Genomic DNA, 11,004 nt, shown 5'->3' with positions numbered 1-11,004 from the left:
GAACCCTTTTCAAAAAGGTTCTATATAGAATCATATTCAACACTTTCTCTATTAATCTGAACAACTCTGTCATGATGCAGAGAACCATTTAATCATGCAAAGGGTTCTTTGATTCTTCGTGGTTCTATATAGAACAATTTTCTCTACTAAAGAACTCTTAAAGAACCATCATTTTTAACTGTGTACTTAGCCGATTGATTTTAAGCAGCTGAGATGAGTATTAAATTAGTATCTCAGTTGTTACTTATTATTACAATTGAATGGCATGGCCATATCAATCTTACAGCAGATTAATGTTAATTAGTGTTGTGTTGCACAGTGCTAAAATATCTGAATTGTTTTTAGCTTTTAGAATCTAAAATCTTTGTGCATGCAGCATAAATGAAAAATCTCCCATCCCAAATCACACAGAACATCCAGTGTTAGTCAAGTCATGTTTATTTCTAGAGTGCATTTAAATCAACAGATGCTGACCAAAGTGCTATACAATCCAATTCAAAGTGTTTAATAAAACTACAATGACACAGGAAAACGTTAAAGGCATTTGGATTAGTAGGACAAAAAGTAATAAAAAGTAGAAACTTAATGGAGTTATTGTAAAATATTAATAAGTAATAAAAAACATAAAACAGACACTATATAACATTAAAAAATAAGCCATAATCCAAAAAGAACTCTGGGCCTCCTTCACCAACTTAAGAAGACATTTCTTCTTAAAACCCACTTATGCAGTTCATGCTGAGATTCTGACATTCACCAGTGTTTTTTGGAATTTGTTCTTAGGTAAGAACAGAATCTACACACACTCAAGAGCGCAAAGGTGCAAATAATTCTGCAGTTTAAGAACACATCATGAATCTTTTTCTTAGGACCTTTCTCAAGAGCACATTTAAGGAAAAAGATATTGGTGAATGAGGCCCAATGAGTTTGTTAGGGGAAGACCTAATGAGGAGTGGAAGACTATTCCGCAATTAAGGAGCAGCTACTGAAAAGGCATGGTCACCCTGTCCCTTTAAACAGGACCGTGGAATAGACCAGAACAATTTTTCAGAAGTAGATTAATACTCATAGCCAGACAGTGTTAACATGTCTGAAGTGTTTTAGTAGCTGCACACTCATAAAGATGTGTGATGGCGTAAAATATTGTCACTTAGCTAAGGAATGAAGAGGTTCTTGGGCTCTAGTAAAATGTCTCTTGAGTAACAAAACGTTAACTTGTTGCTGTTAGCTAAACTGACTGCACACCTCTGTTCAGTGCCAGCAGACATAAGTGACAGTGCTTCGAGAAGAAAAAGTCAACATTGTTTCAGATGATCCAAGAGATGACAGTGAGCGGGTTGTCATAATAGTGCCAGCACATCCATGACACTGTCACTTCTTAGCCCCACATCAAATGGAGATACAGCTAAAGAATAAGTATGAAAACAGAATAACTTGCTTTCCAGATTTCAGCAGCAGAGTCATTGTGAGGCCAATAGCAATATGAAATAAAGGGAGATATGAGATAGATGCTACACATTTTAGACAATACTAATCATAAAGATTCATTATTTTGTAAGTATTTCTGAATAGTAGAAGCAGTAGGAGGCCAAATTGGCAAATTTCAAAATCAGACTTCATTGAGCAGAAAAACGAAATGAGAGCAGGATGAGAACGACCTGAGTGGACCTTTTAACAGCAGCAGTGCGCTTCCTCTCCTGTGGGAAAGCGTGTAGTCTTTCAGCTCTGTGCACAAAAGGCCTCTCTGGAAAGTTCCTGGTGTTCAGTGAGAACAAGGCTACACTGCATTCAGAGGGCCATCTGGCTGTATTACTTTACATATTCTTTCACCACAAGGACTGGGTGTTCTTGCGTTTCATGTGGTGCTTCGAAGGCACACTCCATGACAGCGCAACAACAAGGGGGCAGTTCCTCTTTCACAAGATGGCTGCCACAAAAGGAAGAAAAATGCCTGTCGCTCTGCTTTCAATAGTGTGACATGCATAAGTGACAAGACAATAGCACATTTCTGTCTACATTTATCTAGTTTCCAAACTGTCATTTTCTGCAGTTCTAAAAGATTTGTGTTATATATTTGCCATTACAACTAGCAATGCTCCAGGCATATACAAACACAGCACGGTAGTAGTGACTTCATAGATGCAGATATGCAATTGTCTGTCTGCAAAATGCTTCAGGCACAGTATTACTTCACTGCAGCAACTGTGAAGATAGTATGAAAAGCATTTACACTTCATCACTAAGTAAGTAATTGTGCAATCTGTGCAAAGTATTACTGAATAACTCTCATTTCACCCACACAGTGAAAAACCAACCCTCTGGCCTATTACTTATGAGCTGAGCTGCCCATGACACAGTAGTATCCAAAAACGATTTGGATGGTGGGTAGAATCTCTCCCACTAAACGATCACTCCTGTGAGATGACTCACTTTACTATAAAAATTTTCAGCCCTGACCCCTGAAGTTTTAAATCAAAAACTAGTTTTCTGACGGCAGTTCTCTGAGATGATTCAGGTGTGAGTTTGCCAAAGGCACTGCAGAATTGGGATTTCAAAAAGAGCCGTCTCTAGCTTTTTGCAAAGATCTTAGCAGCCTTGTTACTTCTGAGAAGCTCAAGTCAAACACCTGTCCTGACTGGCTTGCTATGATGTGAGTAAGGAGAATGCTCTAATGCTACACTCTTAAAAAAGATGACTCTTTAAGGGTTCTTTAGTAAGACAGTGGTTCAATATAGAACCATGAACACTCAAAGAACCACTTGCATGCTTAAAGGGTTGTTGGCATGGTGAAATGGTTCATCAGACTGATGGAGAATGTGTTGTATGTGATTCTTTTTTATGGTTCTTTAAGCATGCACATGGTTCTATAAAGAAATCATGACTCTAAATAGAACCACTGCCTTTACTAAAGAACTTAAGAACCATATTTTTTAAGTGTTTAGTACTGCAAAGCCTGGCCATGTGTCTATTCCAAGACTGCCCTGTCCTAGAATATGTGGCCCTGGTTCTTGAGATCCGTGTCTAATTGGTACAAGGAAGCATCCTTATCACTGGAATTTGGGGAATAAAATGCATGAGAAATTTAAAAAAAGGACCATTAAGCTGCATTTGTTTTACAGGGAGTTTCTGCAGTGTAATCTGTAAGGGGTTTATAACTGGAGGATTCATACAGTATAACGTATCTGTACAATTTCTCTGAACTACCACAGATAACCTGTTTTGAAGCATCATAACCTTGATGTACACGTTAGCATTATGTGTCAGGCAGAGCATTTGGTAGCAACAACACCACATAGCTGTCCCCTTTAGGTTTTATAACTATATTACTGTGAGGTCAGTTTGACCAGGACTACTATTACTGAGGGAGCTCATTCACACAGAAATTATTATTTGTCAGACTAATAAAAACTATGGACATTGCAGCTTTAAAGTGGATTGATATCACTGAACTTATCAATATCCACTTAAAAGGGACACTCGGGTCAAAATGAAAAATTTAACCATTGCTACACACCTACTCATTTCTTACAGCGGTGCTGTAAGAAAAAAAGTAGTGAAAAAAAAACCTTCTTTTGATGTATCTTGAAGGTGTAAGTACATTTTAGGAGACTTATTCCTAAATTATTCCTTTAACAGAGAAAAGCGTTTGACAGCGAATTGAGGTTAGTGCTAGCTAGCACTACAGATGTTTATTAGCCTCAATATCAGTGACTGGCAGTCAGAATTTGTTGACCACCATATTGATTCCCAATGATTGTGTGGTGTATTCCTGGGCATTGTAGTGGAAGAATACTGATGGGTGAAAACACAAAAACAATACAAAATCATGAATTCTGTCAAACTGATGAGGCTGATGGGTGCAATGCTGCAGTAGAACACTACAAAACATAACAAATAACATACGCTTGTTTTATGTCAATGCTAGTTTTAGGCTGGAATGTCCATTTAAATTACAGTGTCTCCACAGGTAAAATTAAGTTCAGATAGAGCTAAAGACCGTTGTATAATCATACTATCAATGCAGTCAAACCATATGTGTTCACATTATGGAAAGGAAATAGTGGCTATCTTATACAAACATCATAAAAACATAAAGCCAGCTGAATTTATTCAGTAGCAGTAATAGTACTAGCTTGTGTGGGCTGTGCATGTGACTCCATTCCATTTTGCCACTGGGAAATGCATTTGAAGCAGAACTAAACAGCTCTTCAGGTGTCTCTTGTAATCACCCACAGACTGCACTCTTCCCAAGAACGTGTCACAGTGTTCCAACCATCTGACTGGCAAACATCCATCAGAGAGCTGAAGGTCATAAAGCAATGCTGCTTTAACAAGGTCCAGCCTCTTTCAGCTGTGGCTGCACATGAGCAAATGACTAGAGCTCTTGATAGGTACTAACTCTAATGCTGAAAGCATGGCAGTTCTAAAGAAGCTTTTGTCCTTTTTGTCCGAGTTTAGTCATTTTCGGTAATTAATCATTTCTGCCATTTCTGAAGTCTTCACCGTTAATGGATGTCTTGTTGTTTTCATGTTGAATAGAAAGCATGTAGCATTTAAATGTCAATGCACAGCTCTTGACATATATGAAACCCAGAGGTTGTTTACTTCTTGTGGTTTAGCTTTGTTCTTTCAGAGTTGGGAAATGTCTCATTTCCCATCATGGGCGCAAATACTCTCTTCCTGCTTGCAGATGTTGCCCTTTTGTGCTGATCTAAGGACAGCCTCTTCTAGCTGTTTCTAAGCCTTAACCACTGCATAGGAAACCACAAAGCTGCTTTCAGTACAGCAACAAAAGGAATAGTTAGACTGAACCCCACGTGTGAAAAGCTTTGTACGACATTTAACCAGAATTAGAAAAGGGAGTGCCCTAGTGACACGTGTACACACACTCTCACTCTCTTTCCCCACAAGTGTCTTTCTCTTCTTGAGCACCACCATCTCCTAAGTGCGTTTGACATTGGCATTTACAGGGCCTCCAATCAGCATGTCTGCATTACTGGTCAATCATTCCACATGCTCATATTTTCCCCGTGTGTCCTTGGCTGGATTCCTAACTTTGATGACTGGAGTGGATCACACTGTTCCGAAATGTTGTATCTGATGCCTTCCAGGACAAACATCTCACTTGGCTAAAGGCAATACCAGCATGTCATATTGGCATAGGGCACAGGCTCCACTGTGTTAGGTACCGATACCACAACAATATGTTACCCATCCTACCTGTTGCTCTCTAGAACACTTCTCATGTCGTTGTTTTTCCTGTCACAAGAGAAAGGCACAAGCAAGTGCTGGCTTTTTAAGTGATTAATATCTGAAAGCAGTTGTGACTCACGGAGGCAAGGAAAAGGGGGTGGAATTTTACTGTTGCCTAGCAGGTAATTTGAGGTGAATCGAGAGACACTTGGTACCAAGTGCTGAGTGATACAAACAACAGTAATTTTAGTTTTTGTAGATTGTCAATGCTGACTGACATGAATGATCTGCAGTGTTCTGTACCTTGTTCAGTTTGAGAAATACAACAATAGAAGTGTAAAAAACAATAACAAAACCATTAACATGGAGTACGTGATGCATAAGGTGAAGAATGAGACTTATTAAAGATCTGCCTACGTCTCTGTTTAAAAGACCAAAATATCATCTTTATTGCCGTGCTTTCTGTTTCTTATCAAGGGTTGAACGTTCTAATTAGTGACTAAGTTCCAGGTAAGCACCTCAGATTCGAATAAGGCCAGGTCAGAGTGTGTCACAGTAAGGAACACAAACAAGTTCAGACTATGTTATCCTAGCAGTGCCTGAGCTCAGCACCCCACCCCCCTCCCGCCCCCCAAACGCAGCTGGATATTCAGGTTACACGTGCTGCACGGTCATTTCCACTCCCTGCAATACAACCATCATCAGCCTCTCTGTTTGCTGTGAAATGTCAGTTCCTGGAACTCAGATTTTAAAGGAGAAACGATGATATGGCATGTGTCAGATAAGACAGGCATGAAAACTAGCTGTACTTCCACCATTTTAAAAAATCTTATGTCATCATGACTTTCTTGGTTAATGATTGAATGAAGCAGAGGAGGTGAACATGACCACATCTACCACACTTGTCATAACTAAATGTCTTACAGAGATTGTATCGCTAATGCTGATTTAGATAAAACAGGCTGTAAATATGATTTCTTGTGATATGCTAGCTGCGGTGAGTAGTAATGCTTTTGACCGCGATGCTACAGGGCAAGGCTTTGTCTAGTTTGTACAATATAGCTGAAAAGAGCAAAATGGAGCAAGCACACTTTTGCTTTTTTTCCCCTTATCTGTTGGCCTGTGACGAGAGGCTCTATAGAGAGCATTGATCATTGGGCTGGTTAGAGTGGGATGTGCCTCGCAGGGCTAAGAAAAATATCTCTCTTTCTCTTTCTCTCTCTCTCCATTCAGCTGCATCATGTTATATCATGTGACCCGCAGCCTTTGCATTAACTCACCAAGATGACACAGAGGACAGAGGGCCTCTTTCCTTTCCTTATTCAAACTACACCATTCTCTAGTCTGCCTTCAGGGGATATGGCAGTAACGTACTATAGGCAGGCCTCAGAATATTTCCCCTTTTATTCAGAAGTGGTTGTGCAATTTGGCATCCTAACAGGGCAGAATCACTTTTCACATATCGTAAACTTGCTCTTACACCATCTAAACACGGCCGACTTTCTGATGCAAGTTGCTCAGTGGAACTTGACAGTATGTCAATGCATCAACTTTGCAGTGGATATGGGTCAACAAGAGTGCACATGAAATACACAAACATTTGTGAGGTTTCCAAAACTGCCACAACACAAAGATCATCATAATATGGTTCAGCAAGCATCAGTGTGACTTGAACACCCCTTCAGATGATCTTAATGCTGCAATGTTTTTGTGGAACAGAGCCAGATTGCAATCGGTTATGCCTACAGGCAGCCAGAGGGAAAAACAATACATGACACTGGAAAGGACACAGTAGTCACCAGTGGAAATGGACGCAAGTAAAACTGCCAGAAGCCAGTGCTATTTTTGCAATTTCTTCTAAACTTTTGAAACAGTCTGTTTAGCTTTTTTAGATGATCAAAGATTTTCCTATATTAAAACTAAACATCCATAATCCTGTTGAATGGGATCACTTGCCTCCACATCAGTCTGGATTTTTTCCTGTAGATAAGTAATATACACTTGTGTGCAAATGTTTGAACATTCCCAGTCAAATGTTGTTTTGTTGATTTTCTAAACAAACGTAAATATGGTTGTTTTTTTGGTTTTGGGTTTTTTTTGCAAAATGTAGTGCCCAATTTCTCTTATTTGCTGAGTTTAACGTATTGGAAAAAATAAAACATACAATATAAAATGTGCCATAACTGTTGCACTGGCCACAGTTTATGATTTTTCCCCCAATATGTTAAATTCAGCAAAAAATCAGTAATTGTGCATTGAACTATGGATATGTTAACTCATTTTCACTTAGAACACCAACCAAACATGTAACTTGACCAGGGGTGCTCAAACTTTTGCATACAGCTGTAACTCTAAAGACTTGATTTGATAGCAGTGTAGCAGTACTGATGGTTGACCTGATAGCAGTACAGTCTAACATACAGAAGCAAGACTGTTAATAACCTAAACAGGAAATGTCAGTTGACTTGTTATTGCACTTTGACTAGCCTACAGTCTATACTTAATGTACATCTATTCTCAGATTTACAGTCATTTGAAACCACAAAGTTTGCTTTCAAACTTATTCATAGACTCTTCTACAAAAAAATCTTAACAGAACCAAGATGAGTATTGCAGCTGGTAACACCATCTGTGAGTACTTCAGAATTCATGGTTGTTTTGACCTAGTTGTCAGGCTTTCTCCCAGAAGCCATGTCAGCAAAAGTTCTATCATATTTTTAAGGGGTAATCATGATTAGGATCATACCTGTATGTAAACTGCTGTATGTGTACATGCAGAACCCCAAATTTTGTGCATGTGAACCCAACAGAACTGGCATGAAGGTAATGAATGACCCAAGCGGCCTAGTTTGTGCTGCATTATATTCTCTCTGTGGTTTTGTGTACTATATAGTGATTGAGTTCAGTGCCAATGATGTTCATTCCTTTGAAACTTGTGAGCTATGTTCATATGTAAATGCTGTCTAAACTGAACTATTTAGTACTTTGATACACACTTTGAAGGACTATTTGCTTGAGAGTTTTTGCTTATGACTGTCAAACTATGTTTGCCGATTTTGTACATAGAAGAATTCATTAAAAAAGTGATGTGTATCACACATGAGGCATATTATCTGGACGTCAAGCACAGTGATGAGGGTGCAGTTATGTTACTATTAAGAGCGCTGCATGAAGAAATACAGATATCATTATGTTTATAATTCTGCAGCTATGCAGGGTTTGTTATGGACTCAGGGAATCATTAGGTGCAGCAGGGTTGATCTGTACATTTAAACTTGGACTTTGTTTTGTACACAGTTACTCAGAGCCATGAACATAATCATTGAATTCTGAGAACAACAGCTTTATACATGCACATAATTGACATTTACATTCTTAAAAGGCTAAATATTTGTGATGCTGGCATGACAACATTGCCATGGATGATTTACATTCCTTTCACTTTGAGCACATATTCTCTACTTTCGCCTAAACAAAACATTACATTTTCCTTGTACTTAAGTACTGGTGCTTGAGTTTGAGTGTTTAAAAAGGTGAAGTCTAGTCCCTCATGAAAACAACTGCTTGTGCACAACAAACATACAAGATTGTACTCCTATCTTTGTGGGGAATTACTTTTAGCTAAATAATACTATGTCTAGAACTAAACTCATTATTCTCAGTAACCAAGAGGGTATTCTCGTTGTTTTATGTAATTACGTATTTTAAAATGGGGAGGAAAGCACTTTTTCTCGCGAGGACCAACCAAATGTCCCCACAAGGTCAAACTGCCCCTGTTGTCCTGTCATTTTGCGGATATTTGGTCCCCACCATGCACTGAACACACACACACACACAGACACACACACACATTCTTTGGGGGGTTGTTTTGATCCGAGTGCAGCGAGTCAGCGGGTTCATAGGTGGGCGAGGCTCGCGGACTTCGCAGCTCCCACCCAAGCCACGCTGCAAAGCCGGACTGCTTGCGCTCCTGCTGTCCTCGCGACGAAGCCCCCCGTCCGTGCTGACCGTCAGCCGCGCTCGCAAACCCGCCTAGACCGTTTACAAATTAGTACAGTTCTTCCTGCTAGTTTGGAAGCCGCAGCGCAGCAGTGCACGGGTGTTGTTCGTCGCTTGTCCTCGAGTGAACTCTTGTGCAGAATCGAGTACATCCCGTTCCTGGGTTATTAATAGCTCGCCTTGCGTCACCAAATTGTGCTAGACCGCTGTGCTAGACACGCGATGGTGCTCAGCATACGGAGCCAGCAACACATTCTCACTCCGAGCAAACACGGGTTATAAAACAAGATAGTCATCAGGGCAGCAGTTGGGCTGTCTAGAATCGCCTGCACAAAACAACCTGAGACTGTCCTCTTTGTATTGGTGTGACTCGACCGCAGCTTAACAGCCAAAGGGCTATCCACGTTTCAGCCGTATTATTTTACAGCCGTCTCATATTATCAGGGAGAGTCTCACGCACCAGCCTTTATGCAACACGGGCATGTATTTGAGTGAGTTATCTGGGCACGTACATGTGACCCTCTGGAAATGAGTTCTGGAACGTCTCCTTATATGGGTTACACTGACCCCCTTTTTTCTTGTGAGAGCCTTGTGATGTTGTGCTGCTTTGGAACTGATTATAAGATGTCTTTCAAGGCAACCTAGCTGACTGGAAACTAGCATCACCACCTCACGCCCTCCATTTCACAATTAGTGTGTGAGAGAATATGCCCTGAGGATAGGATGTTGCACAAGTTCTCACTGGTAACAGCGTCCAACTGTTACTTTTAACCTTAGTATAAACATCGCACAGTCATGTATTAATTATTTGGACAGTTTTGTCTTATGTTGGCCACTGTTCAAGCATAACTGATGATGGTGACTTCATCCCTTCCCCCCATCCCCCCATTCACTGGCTTCTAGTGGAGCTCAAAGCTTGCGGTGGGAGTTTGGCCCAGCCCTAGGGAAAAAAGAGGGAGGATGGTGGAGAGGGAGAGGAAGGGAGGGAGAGACAGACGGAAGAGGGAGGTGAAGCTCACAGTTGCTGGGTTCACTGTTCATGTCTGCAGGGTGGGGGATTTGATGCACAGACACAAACCTGGCCGAGTGCTCCGCTGTGGATGAACCCTGTTTCCAGGCTCATCATAAATTCCTTGATGGCATATTCATTTGATTGATACCCAAACGTATGGAAGTGCATGCTCCCATGATAATACATCTGTACACCAGTTGATTTTCAGTAAGAGGGAACAAGGAGTAGGTGTTGGTGCACTTCTAACCACTTCCTCCTAAAGTTCAATGTCATATAATGACAGCCTTATGTAATCCCCAGATCCTTATTACAAAAGCAAGCTTTGCAGTTTTGGTGCAGTGTTCAGTGTCTTTCAAATGTACCATCTTGTCAGTGCTGCATAAGTAGGACAATATCTCCTACTGTATATCTGAAAAGACATCTCCACTCAGTTCTCCATAGTTTATCAAAACCAGCAATTATAGGCCTAAGTGACCCACATCACTGCTCCTCTGCTCAGGCAGAGCCTCACCCAGACGATAGGCACCATGCAAATTACAGTGCAACCCCAAACACACCCACCGACAATTACGAGCGAGACATCAGCCCCTATGGAAGATGTTTGTTCTGTCTCTGAACCAGAGACATACAGCAAGAACTGGAATGACAACTGTGTGTGACTAGCTTTTGAGTCATGAAGTGGAGGAGTCAGAGAACATCTCACTCTTTTTTATTATTATCTCTTCATGGGTGCATGCTGTACCATCAACAGATACAAAATGCTGATGTGTTTTATTTTCTTCCAATCCCACTTTCTCAAA

The sequence above is a fragment of the Colossoma macropomum genome, unplaced genomic scaffold, assembly GCF_904425465.1.
Source record: "Colossoma macropomum unplaced genomic scaffold, Colossoma_macropomum, whole genome shotgun sequence".
NCBI lineage: Eukaryota > Metazoa > Chordata > Actinopteri > Characiformes > Serrasalmidae > Colossoma > Colossoma macropomum.
Note: the sequence above shows the minus strand (reverse complement) of the source record.